At 43.1% G+C, this 18,121-nt stretch overlaps 2 non-coding genes across 2 annotated transcripts; one reads left to right on the forward strand and one right to left on the reverse strand.

Moving 5' to 3' along the window:
- Positions 1-2,570: 2,570 nt before the first annotated feature.
- TRNAE-UUC (transfer RNA glutamic acid (anticodon UUC)) lies at positions 2,571-2,643 on the reverse strand. The gene has a single exon. It is a non-coding gene; the product is annotated as a tRNA-Glu (tRNA).
- Positions 2,644-8,922: 6,279 nt separating this feature from the next.
- On the forward strand, positions 8,923-8,994 carry TRNAE-UUC (transfer RNA glutamic acid (anticodon UUC)). The gene has a single exon. It is a non-coding gene; the product is annotated as a tRNA-Glu (tRNA).
- Positions 8,995-18,121: the final 9,127 nt, after the last annotated feature.

The following is an 18,121-nucleotide window of genomic DNA, read 5'->3' on the forward strand; positions in this document are numbered from 1 at the left end:
CATTCCACCCAAACTGGTCATTCTTTTACTCTGAATTCTTGCAACGATGTTATTTATTTCTGTTATTTTAATCTATTTTTAAATTAAATTTTATTTTATTATTGAAGAGTAATAGTTGCACAAATAAAATTCAAAAGGTACAGAATCAAATCTCTCTCCTACCTCGAGGCTAGTTTATTGCATATCCTCTAAGAGATAATCTATGTATATGAGACCATATGTGTGTATATTTGCATATGTATCCCTCATTGCTTTTTTAAACTACAAATGGTATCCAAACTTACTTCTGCATCTTGCTGTTTTCACTGAATATATCTTGGAGATTGCCTCATATCAGTACATATAGCACTGCCTCCTTCTTTTGCATAACTACTATGATGTGATGGTTTTAAATTATGTTCACAAGTCTTTGATAGTCCTACCTTCAAGAAGTAGAGCTTGATTCCCTTCCCCTTAAGTGTGGGCTGGACTTAGTGACTCATTTCTGATAGACAGAATATGGTAGAAGCAATGTGTGTCCTCCGAGACTAGGTCATGAAAGAAAATGCAGCTTCTCCTTGTTCTCTAGCTCTTCACTCACTTGCGCTGTGGCGAAGCGAGCTGCCAAGTCACTCAAGTAGCCTTACAGGAAGAGGCCCATGTGGTGAGGAACTGAGGCCTCCTGCCAACAGCGAGCCATCTTGGAAGCGGATTCTCAAGCCCTAGTCAAGCCTTCAGATGACGGCGACTAATTACAGACTCTGAACCAGAACCACCCAACTAAACTGCTCCTAAGTTTCTGACCCATCAAAACAGTGAGACAACAAATATACATGTTTAAAACAAATGTGTCCTGTCTCTTGCATCATCTTACTTCAATCTGAAAATCCCTTGTCAACCATAAAGGCTGCCGTGAATATAAAGCGTAACCCTCTCTCATCCCACTGCCTCTTGCCGCGTCTCCAACGACAGTCAGCACATACATCTGAATTTGCTCAAACCACACTGCTCTGAGGTATAACAGTGCGGCGTGTGGGGCTTTGAACCATGTCTGTGCTGGCCCCTCTCATGTGTTCTCAGGTGATGATCTCCCCCAAGGAAGTCGGTATTTTCATCAGTGCTTCCACCAGCAATTCTCTGGGTCAGTGTGAGAGCCATATAATTTTAAGTTTTTGAAATGGTTCTACTTTGTTCAGAAAGTGAAGTTAGCTAAGAAACACGTCTGACTTTCTGGGCTTTCCGGTCTCTACCCCTGACCTGGGCAGGCCTCCCTGCAGTGTAGAGAGGAACTGCCAACTGCTCTCTGAAGATGAAGAAGGAAAAAAAAGAATCTAGTCTTTTCCCTGGAGCGGGAAAGCAGCTAATAGCATTCAGATATTTTGAGATGAAACTGTTACCATGGGAATGTTTCCATAGCTATCCCTTAACAATGATGGGTAGAAACAATGAACAGTACAGCTCTCAGAATTCTAGAAATAAAGGAAACAAGGGAAGGAAGATGAAGCTGGAAGAACAGGTTCCAAAGAAAGGACTGATGAGTTCAGTCAAAACTCTGCTCTGGGTGCATTCGAGGAGAATGGGGGGAGTTCACAGGTCAGCATTTTTTCCTCAAGGGTCAGGGTTCCCATACAGGCTAGAGGTGGGTGATCTGGAGGTGGGTGGGGGTGACTGTTCAGTATTGCTGGTAGGGGTGCTAAGCTGCTCTTTCCTTCTGTGGCTTTATGTGGGACGCAGGGAGTGGGGGAGGAAAACGAGACCTACCAATTCCTGACACTTCTAGCCACTTTTCCGTTTCTGTCCTGGCAACAGGTCAAAGCGCTCTGAGGATCCCTCCATCCCCAGGTCCTCAGACTGGACCCTGAAGGCAGAAGCCTGCTGGTGCACAGACATTCTCATCTTGCAATCCAGAATTTCCTATGCTGTACTGCCCTCTACAAGGGTTCGGGCGTTATTTCTTAACCAAGAAGGGACTGCTACCTTGCCCTCCATCCCAAACTACCCACTGCTTGAAGCACATGTAGGGGTCCCAACTAGCTCACAGCCAGCTGAGCTCCTGTTTCTCCAGGACCTTGAGAAGTCAAAGGACAGATGACTTATTGATGAGCAAAACAGGTTATCTTTTGTGACAGGCATTTTACCCTTGTCTGCTATAACCCCATACCCCCTTCTCAGGATTTGTTGCCTTTTCTGTTGTTTCTATTTTTTAAGAGGCACCCTAATAGAGCCATCCTACCGACAAGATGAATGGGAATCCAACCTGCTAGTGGGGAATTTAAGAACTCACATCGAAGAGTGGGTAAAGATACATGCAGATTGGGTGCCCCCTTAATGGAAGCACCTTTTAAATATCACACAAAGAGGAAAGAAACGGATACCACCCCACCACGCACCCCTGCACGTGTGAACTGACCTAAGGTGAGGAGGGATGACAATGGACTGTCTGCTCACCTAAATGCTTATCTGTCAATTCCCCCAGGCCTAGGTTTGCTTAGAGTATCAGAATCTAGATTTTCCATTTTTGTTGTTGTTGTTGTTTGTTTGTTTGTCTTTGGCCACTCCACACCTCACCTCACGGCTTGAGGGATCTTAGTTTCCCCACCCAGGGATTGAAACTGGGCCCTCAGCAGTGAAAGTGCGGAGTCCTAACCACTGGACCACCAGGGAATTCCCTCCATTTTGTTCCTGAGATCTTTAGTTAAAATACAACATAAGCAGCACTTGAACTGTTGCTTGGAGGTAGCAGGTAGAAGTTAATCCTCACCTGAATGCAGCATAAAGACCAGAAACCATATTGGGTTGGGTGAACAACCAGAGGACACTGTCTTCCTTCTCTAAACGAGCACGCAGTGAAGCAACACATACAACTGTCCCTGTTTCTCACACCTTCCAGAACCACACGTTTTCTGTTGCAGAATTTGTTTCACAAAGTGAAAATCAGCTGAAAATTTTGGTTTAGCATAAATATAAGCCGAGCAGAGAGAGTGCAGCAGGGAGCTCTAAAGACAGGTGGCTCCACTGGCACAAAGAAGCCAGCCAGGAGACACCCTAAAGCAGGCTTCCTTGCCTGACTCCCAGAATCCTTGGCTTTGGGAGCTCCATAGTCCTGGCCACATGAGGAGGGCTCTCCCTGGCAGGTGACATGCCTCTCAATTCTTTCTCACTGAATGCTGGGCAGGCAGAGCATCTTCATTTGGGCTTTGAAGGTCATTTCTGATAAACAGTAACTCTCACTTCCAAAACATGAATCCTAAAATGCGGCAGAATCCTGATTGCAATGTAAGATGCTACATCTGCACCTGGCTTATAACCTGGTACATGTTTCAGCTGCCACTGACACCTAACAGGTGACCAAAGCTTTCCTGTTGCTTGAGATGAACACCTATTTTGTTTCAAGTGATTATTTTTTTTGCGGTATGCGAGCCTCTCACTATTGTGGCCTCTCCCATTGCGGGGCACAGGCTCCGGACGCGCAGGCTCAGCGGCCATGGCTCACGGGCCCAGCCACTCCGCGGCACGTGGGATCTTCCCGGACCGGGGCACGAACCCGTGTCCCCTGCATCGGCAGGCGGACTCTCAACCACTGCGCCACCAAGGAAGCCCAAGTGCATTATTTTTATTTATTTATTTTTTTGCTTTTTTTTTTAAAAATTTCATTTATTTATTTATTTATATTTATTTTTGGCTGTGCTGAGTCTTCGTGTCTGTGCGTGGGCTTTCTCTAGTTGCGGCAAGCGGGGGCCACTCTTCATCACGGTGCGCGGGCCTCTCACTGTCGCGGCCTCTCTTGTTGCGGAGCACAGCTCCAGATGCGCAGGCTCAGTAGTTGTGGCTCACGGGCCTAGTTGCTCCACGGCATGTGGGATCTTCCCAGACCAGGGCTCGAACCTGTGTCCCCTGCATTGGCAGGCAGACTCTCAACCACTGCGCAACCTGGGAAGCCCAGTGCATTATTTTTTTTAAATATTTATTTATTTATATAGTTTTTATTTTGGCTGCTCCGGGTCTTAGTTTCGGCATGTGAGATTTTCGAGGCGGCATGTGGGAGCTTTAGCTGTGGCACGCAGGCTCTTAGTTGCAGCATGCAGACTTCTTAGTTGCAGCATGCAGACTCTTAGTTGCGGCATGCATGCAGGATCTAGTTCCCCGACTAGGGATCGAACCCGGGCCCCCTGCATTGGGAGCACACAGTCTTACCCACTGGACCCCCCAGGGAAGTCCCTCAAGTGCATTATTATACAGTATATTTTTCAAACTCAGCAGCTTCCTTGACATTTTTTAATAGAAATGTGTGTCAAAAATGTTTTTTACATACCACACTGAAGGAAATTCCTTCAAAGAGGTGATTGCTGATCTTCAGCCCCAGAAGTAGGAGGTACACAGGAACTTGAACTCCTTCAGCCCGAGTGAAACTAACTAAATACTTTTTATATATGAATTGTTCAAGGTCCAAATGGAACACAACCTCCTCTATAAAGCTTTTTGGGAGCTCCTCAACTTCAGAAAATTCCCACTTTGCTTGAATCCCCACTGCACTTGATTTTATCTCTTACAGTTCTTATTATTTTTCTACTTGTAGTAGATACTTATTTACATATTACCTCTTGGAAGATAAAAATCGATCTCACTATAGCTATCTTATCTTTAGCTCTCACAACACCCAACCCAGTACTTTATTCATTCATGCTTCTGAATGAATGAATGACCAAGCAGTATGGAATCCCTCGTGATAAAACTAAGTGCAGGGACTTCCCTGGTGGTCCAGTGGTAAAGAATCCACCTTCTAATGCAGAAGACACAGGTTCAATCCCTGTTCAGGGAACTAAGATCCCACATGCCACGGGGCAACTAAGCCCGCGTGCCACAACTAGGAGCTTGCGCATCTTAACTAACACTTGCATGCCACAACTACAGAGCCCACACGCCCTGGAACCTGCGCTCCACAACTACAGAGTCCATGCGCCCTGGAGCCTGTGCGCCACAGCTAGAGAAGAGAAAACCTGCAGGCCACAACTACAGAGAAGCCCGCACACCAAAATGAAGAGCCCATGTGCTGCAATGAAAGATCCTTCATACCTCAAACGAAGATCCTGCGTGCCTCAACTAAGACCCAATGCAGCCAAACAAAAACAAACAAACAAACAAACAAAACAAAAAAACAACACTAAGTGCAGCAGGAGAGAGATTGTTGAGCTCAGGCTAAGGAGGATAGTTGACCAGATGACTCAAAGAAAAGCTTAGACCCCAACTCTGAGGCCCATGACCACTATACCTGAATTATCTGAGTCCCTGCCATTCTGTAGTTGATTTTGCTGAGGCCCCTCCCCACAGCGTCTCAGCTGCCAGAGCTATCTCAGCAGAAAATATTTGGGTTTCCCTCTAGTTTTACTTCCTCACTCAGTCCAATAAGCTGCACTGACTTCTATAGAATTTTAAGGCAAGTAACCTTAAGTTATTTGCCTGCTCATTCATTCATTCATTCAAAAAATATTTACTGAGGGACTTCCCTGGCAGTCCAGTGGTTAAGACTCCGCGTTTCCACTGCAGGGGGCACGAGTTCGATCCCTGGTGTGGTCGGGGAACTAAGATCCTGCATGCTGCACAGCATGGCCAAAAAAAAAAATTTATTGAGCACCAACTATGTGCCAAGTATTGATTGTTCTAGGCTCTGAGTATACAGTGGTGATTAAGACACCCTGACATCAGTCTTGGTGATGATTTTTTGGATCTGGTTCCAAAAGCAAAACGAACAAGTGGAACTACATCAAACTAAAAAGCTTCTGCACAGCAAAGGAAATCATCAACAAAATGAAAAGGCAACCTACTGAATGGGAGAGAATATTTGCAAGTCACATATCTGATAAGGAATTAATAACCAAAATACATAAAGAACTCATAAAACTCAACAGCAAAACAACAATTTAAAAGTGATTAAAGGGCTTCCCTGGTGGCGCAGCGGTTGGGAGTCCTCCTGCTGATGCAGGGGACGCGGGTTCGTGCCCCGGTCCGGGAAGATCCCACATGCCACGGAGCGGCTGGGCCTGTGAGCCATGGCTGCTGAGCCTGCGCATCCAGAGCCTGCGCATCCAGAGCCTGTGCTCTGCAACGGGACAGGCCACAGCAGTGAGAGGCCCGCGTACCGCCAAAAAAAAAAATAAAAATAAAAGTGATTAAAAATGGGCAGAAGATCTGTATAGATATTTTTCCAAAGAAGATATACAGGTGGTCAACAGGTACCCGGAAAGATGCTCAAAATCACTAATTAGGGGAATGAAAATCAAACCACCGTGAGATATCACTTCACACCTGTTAGAATATCAAAAACACAAGATATAAATGTTGGCAAGGATATGAAGAAAAGGGAATCCTTGTGCACTCTTGGTGGAAATATAAACTGGTGCAGCCACTATGGAAAACAGTATGAAGGTTCCTCAAAAAATTAAAAATAGAACTACCTACAATCCATCAATTCAACTTCTGGGTATCTATCTGAAGAAAACAAAAACACTAACTTGAAAAGAATATGTACCCCCATGTTCATTACATTGTTACATGCAATAGCCAAGATATGGAAACAACCCAAGTGTCCATCAATGGATGAATGGATAAAGAAGATGTGGTGTGTGTGTATACACACACACACACACACACACACATAAACAATGGAATATTATTCAGCAATAAAAAAGAATGGAATCTTGCCATTTGTGACAAACATGCATAGAACTTGAGGGAATTATGCTAAGCAAAATAAGCCAGAGAAAGACAAATATACAATTTCACTAAAAAGCAGCCCCCCCCCCACCAAGCTCATAGACACAGAACAGATTGGTGGTTCCCAGAGTTGAGGGGTGGGGGGTTGGGGGTGGGTGAAATGAAGAAAGGGGGTCAAAAGGTACAAACTTCAAGTTGTAAAATAAATAAGTCATGGGGATGTAATGTACAGCATGGTGACTATAGTTAATAATACTGTATTGCATATTTGAAAGTTGTTAAGAGAATAGATCTTAAAAGTCCTCATCACAAGAAAAATATTTTGTAACTGTGTATATGATGGATGTTAACTAGACTTATTGTAATGATGATTTCACAATATATACAGATACTGAATCATGTCGTGTACCTGATACTAATATAATGTTCTATGTCAATTATATCTCAATTTTAAAGAAAGAAAAATCGCTACTCTCACAAAGTTTATATGCAAGCACAGGGAAGACACTCAACAAATGAAGGAATACACATGAGGAAAAAAAGGGATGAAACACAGATGGTGAGATGCTAAGAATTCGGGGTGATGTTTCTGTGAGCTTTTTTTTTTTTAGATTAGATGGTCTAGAAAGGCTCCTCTCTGGGGAGGTGACATTTAAACTGAGATATGAGAGAAGAGCATACCAAGCAGAAAATAGTCAGTGCACAGTCTCTGAAGCAGGTACACAATAGGTCTAGGAACAGGGTAAGGTCAGGAAGCAGGCAAGGAGCAGCTCAGGTAGAATTTATAAGGCAGGGCAAGGAGTCTAGGTTTTATTTAAGTGTGATTAGACACCAAAAGAACTTAAGCATAGTCACGGCAACATAAGAGAATGGATTTTAGAAGGAAAAGAATGGGAGTGGGAAGCCAACAGTTAGTTAGTGAACTTGCATTTAGTCCAGGTGGGAAGTCACGGCAGGCTGAACTTAGGTGGTCGTGGCGGAGATAGAGATAAGAGGACAGTTACGTCTTTTGGAAGTACAGTCAACAGGACTTGCTGACGGATCGCAGGGTGGGGGGAGAGCAGAAGATAACTCCCAGATTTTTGCTTTGAGAATGTACTCAGCTAAAGTGGGAAAACTGGTAAGGGGGTGGTTAGTGCTGGATACCAAGGGTTCTGTTTAAGGGGCCTCAGATATCCAAGAGGTAATTACAGGCAAGAAACAACAGAAGTGTGGATTTCTGGAATGAGGTCAAGGCTGGTAATACTGATTTGGGAGTCACTGGATGAATGAATGAATGAATGTATGCATGTATGTACGTATGTATGTATTTATTTGGCAGCACTGTGTGGCTTGCGGGATCTTAGCTCCCCGACGAGGGACTGAACCCGGGCCATCAGCAGTGAAAGCACGGAGTCCTAACCACTAGACCGCCAGGGAATTCCCTGGAGGACTGAATTTAAAGTCAAGGGGCTGCTAGTTGCAATGAGCTATACCTAGTTCCGAGATCTTGGTTTCTAATAAAATAATAAAAGGACCAGTGTTCCTTGGAGAAATGGTTGGTGTCAGCACCAGGACAGGGAAAGTACAGGATGATGCCTGGGAAGTACGTAAGTATAAAAGTTGCCTGGAACTTTTTACAAGGCCAGAAAGTAAGGAGGGCTCAGAAATAATCGGCACATGTTGAAACGGCACATGAACCAAGTTGAAGGCGCTGCCACTGGCCAAACCTGAGATAAGAACAATGAGCAACACTGAGCAACGGAATAAATGATAGTAATGGACTATGATGCAAAGAACAAAGCAAATATTCACAAGCCCATATACTGATACACATAAATCACTGAATAAATATATGGGGGAAAAGGCATTGTTCTCTCTCACAGTACAGTTCCAATTAATAAATGTAGACGAAATGATAGAAGTAGAAAAGTTGGCAAATACTACAGTAGTAACTGTTCGGGGCAATATCAGCAATAGTCAAAATCACAACGAAGGTACCACTTCACACTCACTAGAATGGTTACAGTAAAAAGGACAGATAATAACAAGTGTCAGTAAGGATGTGGAGAACAAGAACCCTTAGATGCTGCTGGTGAGAATGTAAAACGGTGCAGCCACTTTGGGAAACAGTTTGGCAGCTCCTCAAAATATTAAAACTGAGTTACCAAATGACCCCACAATTCCACTCCCAGGTATATACCCAAAGGAAATGAAAACATATGTTCACATAAAAACTTGTACACTGGGAGTTCCCTGGTGGTCCAGTGGTTAGGACCCAGCACTTTCACTGCCGTGGCCCAGGTTTGATCCCTGGGCGGGGAACTAAGATACCTCAAGCTGTGAGATGCAGTACCTGCCCACCCCCCCAAAAAAAAACAAAAAAGAAACACCTTGTACACAAACATTCATAGAAGCATTATTCATAATAGTCAAAAAGGAGAAACAGGGGCTTCCCTGGTGGTACAGTGGTTAAGAATCCACCTGCTAATGCAGGGGACACGGGTTCGAGCCCTGGTTCGTGAAGATCCTACATGCCACAGAGCAACTAAGCCCGCAAGCCACAACTACTGAGCCCATGTGCCACAACTACTGAAGCCCACACACCTAGAGCCCGTGCTCCGCAACAAGAGGAGCCACCTCAATGAGAAGCCCGCACACCGCAAGGAAGAGTAGCCCCTGGTGGCTGCAACTAGAGGAAACCCACGTGCAGCAATGAAGACCCAACGCAGCCAAAAATAAATAAATAAATAAATTTATTTATTTTTTTAAAAAAGTAGAAACAATCCAAATGTCCATAAACTGATGAATAAACAAAATATGGTACAGACATTTCACGGATACCACATTTTTTTTTTTTTTTTTTTAACAAACTTAAGGTTTGTGGCAACCCTGTGTTGAGCAAGTCTATCTGTGCCATTTTTCCCAACAGCATTTGCTCACTACGTATCTCTGTGTCACATTTTGGTAATTCTTGCAGTATTTCAAACTTCTTCATTATTATCGTATTTGTTATAGTGATCTGTGATCAGTGATCTTCGGTGTTACTATTTTAATTGTTTTGGGGCACCATGAACTGTACCAATATAAGAAAGCAAACACAATCGATAAATGTTGTGTGTTCCGGCTGCTCCACCAACCAGCTGCTCCCATCTCTCCCTCTCTTTAGGCCTCGCTACTCCCGAGGCACAACAATATTGAAATTAGGCCAATTAATAACCCTACGCTGGCCTCTAAGTGTTCAAGTGAAAGGAAAAGTCACACGTCTCTCATTTTAAATCAAAAGCTAGACATGATTAAACTCAGTGAGGAAGGCATGTCAAAAGCTGAAACAGGCTTTTGCCAAACTGCCAAGTTGTGAGCGCAAAGGAAAAATTCTTGTAGGAAATTAAAAATGCTATTCCAGTGAACACATGAATGATAAGAAAGCAAAGCAGTCTATTGCTGACATGGAGAAAGTTTGAGTGGTCTGGATAGAAGATCAAACCAGCCACCACATTCCCTTAAGCCAAAGCTTAATCCAGAGCAAGGCCCTAGCTCTCTTCAATTCTGTGAAGGCTGAGAGAGGTGAGGAAGCTGCAGAAGAAACGTGTGAAGCCAGCAGAGGTTGGTTCATGAGGTTTAAGGAAAGAAGCCGTCTCCATAACAGCAGAGTGCAGGGTGAAGCAGCAAGTGCCGATGGAAAAGCTGCAACATGTTACTCAGAAGACCTAGCTAGCTAAGATCATTAATGGAGGTGGCTACAGTAAACAACAGATTTTCAGTGTAGACGAAACAGTATTTTGGAAGAAGATGCCATCTAGGACTTTAATAGCTAGACAGTGGTCAATGCCTGGCTTCAAACCATCAAAGGACAAGCTAACTCTCGTTAGGGGCTAATGCAGCTGGTGACTTACAATGAGATTAATGTTGTTTTCATGTCTGCTAATGCAACAGCCATTCTACAGACCATGGATCAAGGAGTAATTCTAACTTTCAAGTCTTATTATTTAAGAAATCTATTTCGTAAGGCTATAGCTGCCATAGATAGTGATTCCCCTCATGGATCTGGGCAAATAAATTGAAAACTTTCTGGAAAGGATTCTAGATGCCACTAAGAACATTCATGATTAATGGGAAAGGGTCAAAATATCAACATCAACAGAAACTTAGAAGTTTATTCCAGCCCTTATGGATGACCTTGAGAGGTTCAAGACTTCAGGGGAGGAGGTAACTGCAGATATGGTAGGAACACCAAGAGAACTAGAATTAGAAGTGGAGCCTGAAGATGTGACGAATTGCTGCAATCCCATGAAAAAACTCTCATGGGTGAGAAGCTGCTTCTCATGGATGAGCAAAGAAAGTGGTTTCTTGAGATGGAAACTACTCCTGGTGAAGATGCTGTGAAGACTGTTGAAATGACAACAAAGGATTTAGAATATTACATAAACTTAGTTGATAAAGCAGTGGCAGGGTTTGAGAAGATTGATGCCAATTTTGAAAGAAGTCCTATGGTGGGTAAAATGCTATTAAACAGCATTGCCTGCTACAGAGAAATCATTTGTGAAAGGAAAAGTCAACTGATGTGGCAAACGTCATTGTTGTTTTAAGAAATTGTCACAGCCCCACCCCCTCCGCCTTCAGCAGCCAACACCCTGATCAGCCAGCAGCCAGCAGCCATCAACATCAAGGCAAGACCCTCCACCAACAAAAAGATTACGACTCACTGAAGGCTCAGATGATGGTTAGCATTTTTCAGTAATAAAGTATTTTTAAATTAAGGTACACACATTGTTTTTTTAGACATAATGCTATTACACACTTAATGGACTACAGTATAGCGTAAACATAGCTTTTATATGCACTGGGAAACCAAAAAGTTGCAGTATTTACTTTGTTGTGGTGGTCTGGTACCAAACTCACAATACAGTATCATCGTGGTCTGCCTGTATGGCCATACAATGAAATATTATTCAGCCCCCTCTCCCCCCCCCAAAAAAAAAGGAACGAAGTACTGACACATGCTACAATGTGGATGAACCCTGAAAACATTATGCTAAAAAGAAGCCAGTCACAAAAGACCACATAGTGTATGACTGACTCCATTTATATGAAATGCCCAGAATAGACAAACCCTATTATTTTTACAACTTTTAAAATGTTTCAAATTTTTCCAAAATAAAAATTTAGAAAAATAAAATCAGGGCACTCGATGAGATCACCTAGAGACAGTATAGGCAGAGAGGATAAGGAAACTCAGGACAGAACCCTGGGATATGCTAACACTTTAAAGGTTGAAGGCAGGCTGAAGAGTCAGCAAGAGACTGAGAAAGAGAAAGTAGCCAGCAAGATAGGCAAGTCAGCTATTTGTGCCGCCTGCCAAGACAACAGGGGTGAGGGACATTTTACTGGCCCCAATACTCAAGAGAGCTTAATCAAGACATTTGTCAGATACATGTAGAAAAAAAAAAATCTGGCTGCCACCCAAGCGTAGGAGGGGCAGAGCGTTGCCCCCCAGTGGTGCTTGCTGTGGGGATGAAGATCTATTCTCCTGGGGAAGGAGGAAGATGAAATACCACCAGGGACAGATCTTAGTGAGTGTGCAGAGTGATCCTAATCTTCATTTTAGAGAGAGGAAACAGAACCAGAAAATCAAGTCGTTTGCACAATGAATGTGGCAAAGTTGGGATTCAAAATTTTAGCTCTTAAGTCCATGCTTTTCTACTCCTCCCCCATCAACCTAGTGAATTGCCAATAACACCTAAAGATCCTTTCGTTTCCAGGGCTGCTAGTCAGTGTTTCCACAAGGGCTACAGTGACTGAGTAAAGTTGTTTCTTAAGAAAGGGTTGCAGGACTTCCCTGGTGGTACAGTGGTTAGGAATCCGCCTGCCAGTGCACGGCACACGGGTTCGAGCCCTGGCCCGGGAAGATCCCACATGTTGCGGAGCAACAAAGAAATTAAAAAAAAAAAAAGAAAGGGTTGCCTAAATCAAGAAAATTAAGTTAGACACAAGCAGATTGATATGTATCCCCCTGGGTACTTTAAGGTTAGGCAGGCACACAATAGTGGGGGGCTGGGAGGGCTGCGGTGCAAAGATTTGGGACTCAGTTCACTGCCAATACGGCAGGATGGAGACTGGTCAGCTACCCGAGGTTCAGTTCCCCAGCGACAGGGGAACAGGCAATTTGTCAAGACCTGCCTAGTACATCACTCCCCTGCTTAAACCCCTTTAATGGAATCTTTAGAAAGGGTAAAAGAGACAGTATCTGGACAAAGCACAGGTGAGGGCAGGGGTGTCAATGCCGCGAACAGGAGGATGAAGTAGACACATGTATCTTCTCTTTTTTTTTTGCGGTACGCGGGCCTCTCACCGTTGTGGCCTCTCCCGTTGCGGAGCACAGGCTCCGGACGCGCAGGTCCAGCGGCCATGGCTCACGGGCCCAGCCGCTCTGCGGCATGTGGGATCTTTCCGGACCGGGGCACGAACTCGTGTCCCCTGCATCGGCAGGCGGACTCTCAACCACTGTGCCACCAGGGAAGCCCGACACATGTATCTTAAACACCAAGACTCAGCTCCTGGACACTGGCATCCTGGCCTTGACCCTCCGGGACCCAAAAGATGAGAAGCTGGGAGGACAGGGTTTTAGATGGAGGAAGCATCTGGCAAAGCACTCCACAGAGAGCAAGGTGCATTCTTAGAACCGAAAGATGATCTCTTTGACTAGAGGGTAGTCACGTGGGACAGTGTACATTTGGCTGCAAAGAAGGTCTGGGGCCAGGTCTTCAGGGCTTTGTAAACTACCTTAGGATTTGAATTTTATCATAAGAGGAAAGGGAAGATGTTAAGTTTATTCCCTTTCTTAATTAAAATTATACTTACACATAATTAAATTGTCTTTAAAAAAATGTAACCACTGTTAACTTAGTTATATCCAAACAGACTATAACCTCTTTGAGGGCAAAGCCACTGCACTGAACTACTTCCACCTCCTCCGTATCTAGTGCAGTGGTTCTCAAACTTCAGCAGAATCATGGGATGGGGCCGCGGATGGTTAACACAGATTTCGCTGGGCCCCAACCTTCAAGTTTCTGATTCACTAGGTCTGGGGTGGGACCTGATAACTGTATCCCTTACAAGTTCCCAGGTGGTGTGACTGCACTTTAAGAATCTGGGGGGAAAGTACAAGATCCTAGAGGGAATCAGTAAAAAGAGTAAGAGAGTATATGAAGACACACTCAGTTCCTGATGCTCTTCTAGATCGTATACAAAACAAGCTGGGATAAAAGAGGCTGGAATTATAGAAATCCCAGAGGCAGACTGGAAAAGTAGAGATAAAAACAGTTAATGACAAAACTTTAGCCTAGGAGGTTTCCCCTCCATTAAAGCCCCTGTTCCAAGATACTCTTCCATTTATAAATAAAAAGCAAAACAGTAATTTTTTCAAAATTAACGATTTTAGAACAATTAAACAAAAACCACAAAGGATGCTTTTAAAAGAGTAGTTACACATCCTTACCTTCCCTCAATTATCTATACCTGAAATAAACCTAACCACCAAGCCTGCACTCCTCTAAATAGACATCATCAATTACCTGGTGACAGCTACAAGAAGGGAAGGCAAAATGCCTCGGAGGAACTGAAAAGCATCCAGAAAATTTGCTTTGCCAACTTTAACCTTTCTTAGTAATAGAAACGTCAAACTCTTTATTGGTTTATTTTTTTCTTTCTCTCTCTCTCCTCTTTTTCTTGCCTGCGTTTTTAAACTGAACATACAGCATATTTACTAAAGGTATAAAATAAAGGCAAGTTGTTAAGGCTGGCTCCTACAGTGGGAGGAGTGCTGAACTGGGAATCAGGACATCTGGGTTCCAGTCCTAGCCCAGGCACAGACTAATTGTATGGCTTTGTGCTCAGTTTATGCTCTAAATGTATACAGTTGGACAGATGGTCTTTGTGGTCTATTTAAGCTCTGATATTTTGACTTTCAAATCTAAAGAAATAAGAAGCATTATCACACTGTCAGGCACACAAGGGGACAGTCCCCAGATAACTAGAGTTCAAAGGAAACATTCTTGTGGGATTCCTTCACCTTCCACCTATGTCAATTAAGCAACTGGACAAAGGGAAAGCAAACACGGATCAAGTATCAAAAGAACAGCTCCAGATGAGTGCTCAGAGGAAGTGGAATTGACGCTCCCTTTACCTTCTGAGTGCCATGCTGCCCTCCGAGGTGGGTGCCAGCTCAGCCAGAGCACCATGTTCTGGTAAACAACAGTACCATCAGTAAGAGTGAAAGAAATCAAACACTTTCTGCAGGTCCAATCTTGGTTTCCCTATAAATAAAACATGACTACAGTCGTTTTAAGTTCTTCCTAGTACTGTACCTTTTCAAATTCCGAAACAATCAGGCAAATTTTTTTAACCTGCTATGCATTTACCACTAGTACTTTCATCAATTACACCAAGGAGTTGGTCAAATCTGGCCCACAGCCTGTTTTTCTACAGTCCATGAGCCAAGAATAGTTTCTACATTTTTAAGTGGCTACAATAATCAAAATAAGAATATTTTTTGACAAGTGAAAATTATACAAAATTCAAATTTCGGTGCCTATAAGTAAAGTTTTATTGGGATGCAGTCATGCTCATTTGTTTACGAAATGTCTGTGGCTACTTTCTTGCTATGACATAGTTGAGCAGCTGCAAAAATCTCGAATATTTACTATCTGACCTTTTACAGAAAAAGTTTGCGACCCCTAAGTTACACCACAGCCTATATACCTATATCATTTTAATAACAAACACTTCCAAGGGTTATTTAGATCATAAAAGACATGGGTAAAGTGTGAATAGGAAAATAAAAGAGTGTGACGAAAGAAACAGAAGAACAGCTTCAGGGCTAACAGCACATTTTGGCTTCTGTAAGAAACTTGCTTGCTTGCTTGGGGCGGGAAGAACCGGGTTCCTGATTGGCTGATTCAAAATTAAACAGCTCCCTCCCGCCTTGGGGACTTCCCGCCCTGTGAAGGGTTTAAAAGCCTCGCCCGACTGTTAGTCGGGGTCTCACTCACTTCTCTCCGAGTGGGACCCTGTCCGGACAGTTTGTGTAAGCTTCTATACTTGTATAAATCCTTTGCTAATCTTTCTACTTGGTGTTGGTGATTCTCGGGTGTCCTTGGTTGGGACACGGGTCGCATTTACCGGGGAACTCGACTCCAGGCGTGTGGCTCCCGGACCGCAACAAGAATAAAAGTGTTCGTACAGAACTTGAATTTTTCAACAGACGAGGATAATACTGGCAATGCCTCCTTGTGTGTGTGTATCTGACATGCAGCTTTCAAACCCAGAAAGAATGACAATCTCTCAATTTTACTGTCTTTCTGCAGCTCTCTATGCTAAAGGAGAAGAGAAAACTACAGAGTAAAACATTATCACTGGAAAATACAGCTAGGAACCAGAATGGCACTACGAAGTTAGGAAGTTTCCTAATGATGTCAAAATCTCACCTTTTAGTAAGGTGTCTGTGCTTTCTGAACCAAAAATAACTGAGACAAATAGTATGACAAGTGTGAGCCCACGGGAGGCAAGGGGACATAGTTTTTGAATTGGGGATGCACTAGAGAGATCTGAGATGCATTAACTGTGATACTCACAGGTCAGAGACTTCCACAGAGCTGAGAGCCAAACAGGTTAACAGACATTCACTCTTACTGATGGAGCCTTTTGATAAATAGAGTTTAAAAGACAAGAAGTACTTGTAAGATTAGAGGTTTTTACAAATGGGTTATTGGGAGTGTGAATCTGGGGATCAAGGTTTTTGGTTCAGGCTACCTGCATGGAGCATTCTCACACTACAAACAAATAAATTTAGAATCTTGACATGGGGTATTTCTCAAAAAGCATCTAGTCCCGAATCAGCTTCCTAAAAACACATGGACTATTAAAAATTCGAGGATGATGCCAAATAAATGTGCTAATGAAAATTAGGTCACATATTCATTTTTAAGATTTGCACATGTATTTTAAAGACACTTTTACACTGATGTTTACTAGTACAACTGAGACAAAAGAGGCATCAAAGTTAACACCAGTTGCATTGTGAGGGTCTGTTTAGGAAAGGTTTATGCCCTATACAGAGTTTGAGCACTTACCTCTGTTTCCCCTCTGCTAGTCATTATTCAGTTGCCTTCCCTCAGGTCAGAAAAGTTCTCCTTTCAATCAGGACTGGCTCAGCAGTATACCTCCTCTTTGGTGCCTTCCTCTGTCAGGTGATGTACAGATCTGCACAAACAGATATCCACAACCCTCCTACCTCTTCTCACAGACCATTTCAGAATGGTGATGTGCTTCCCAAACTCCTGACACCAGCCCACTCCTACTATAACACTCATAAGCTCTGCCAGTGTGGGACATGGCCTATTTTTTGGTCAAATGTGAAAGAGAAAGACAGATGAATGGCAAGAAGCAACAGACCATTGATGCGCTAATTAAGGCTAAGTTACTACATTATGCCAAGAGACTACAAACCTTCAAAGTGATGTTTCTTCACAGGACCGCCTCGAAAATTCATTAAAATACTGTAGCAGTTTCAGAATTGTCCATTTAAAATATAATGCAGTTGGTGCAAAGTGAAAGGTTTCCTTTCAACCCTCAAAGTCCTATTTTCCTCATTTTTCCTTAGTACTCTTACAGCTTGCACCTTCGAGTAAATTGTAAAAGCCAGAAGAGGCCTATTACTGTATTGATTCACATATTTCCCCACATTAACTAGTCCCTAACGTGGATATGAAACAAGGAAAAAGATCCGCATGAGCCTGTAGATTAAAGAGCAGAAAACAGTGAGCATTTCCTCTGCAAACCCACCCTGCCTGGACTGAGTGGAGGAAGGCTTCCTGAAGGGAGGGAGACGTGTCAAGAGCAGATAAAGAAATAAGGCAGGTGCCTTTTTGTGAATCAGACACTTAGGCCTCAAGTGAAAAGATTAAGAGAGAAAAACCTAAATATGTAAACATACTACTTTTCACCTTTTGGCATACTCATTTAAAATAATATTTCAGTCTGAACAGGGAAGAACTTGGAAGGAAAGAATTAACTGTCATTGGAAGCTGTGTAACTGAAATTTATTTGGTAAATGAGAAACTCTCAGGAAGTAATGAAAATGAGGAGCCACCAGAGTTTTTGCTCAATTTTCCTTTTCCTCAAATTCAGAATGGAAATGGGAGGGGGGAGGGAGACATGGAATTATGAAGTGAACATGACATACATTATTTTACAAGCTTATAGCTAATAAATCATGTTGTTCCTAGCTGCTCAAGGGGTGTGATCTTAGGGAGAAAACACCCCTCAGAAGAACAGAGGGGGAAAAAAATCCATGTTAAAGGAGAAAATAAACATGTAAATCATAGCAAAAACCACATTAGTTAGGTATGTGTAGGAGAAAACAATTGCCTCTTCTAAGAATAGATTTCCCTAC

The sequence above is a fragment of the Lipotes vexillifer genome, unplaced genomic scaffold (assembly GCF_000442215.2).
Source record: "Lipotes vexillifer unplaced genomic scaffold, Lipotes_vexillifer_v1.1 scaffold216, whole genome shotgun sequence".
NCBI lineage: Eukaryota > Metazoa > Chordata > Mammalia > Artiodactyla > Lipotidae > Lipotes > Lipotes vexillifer.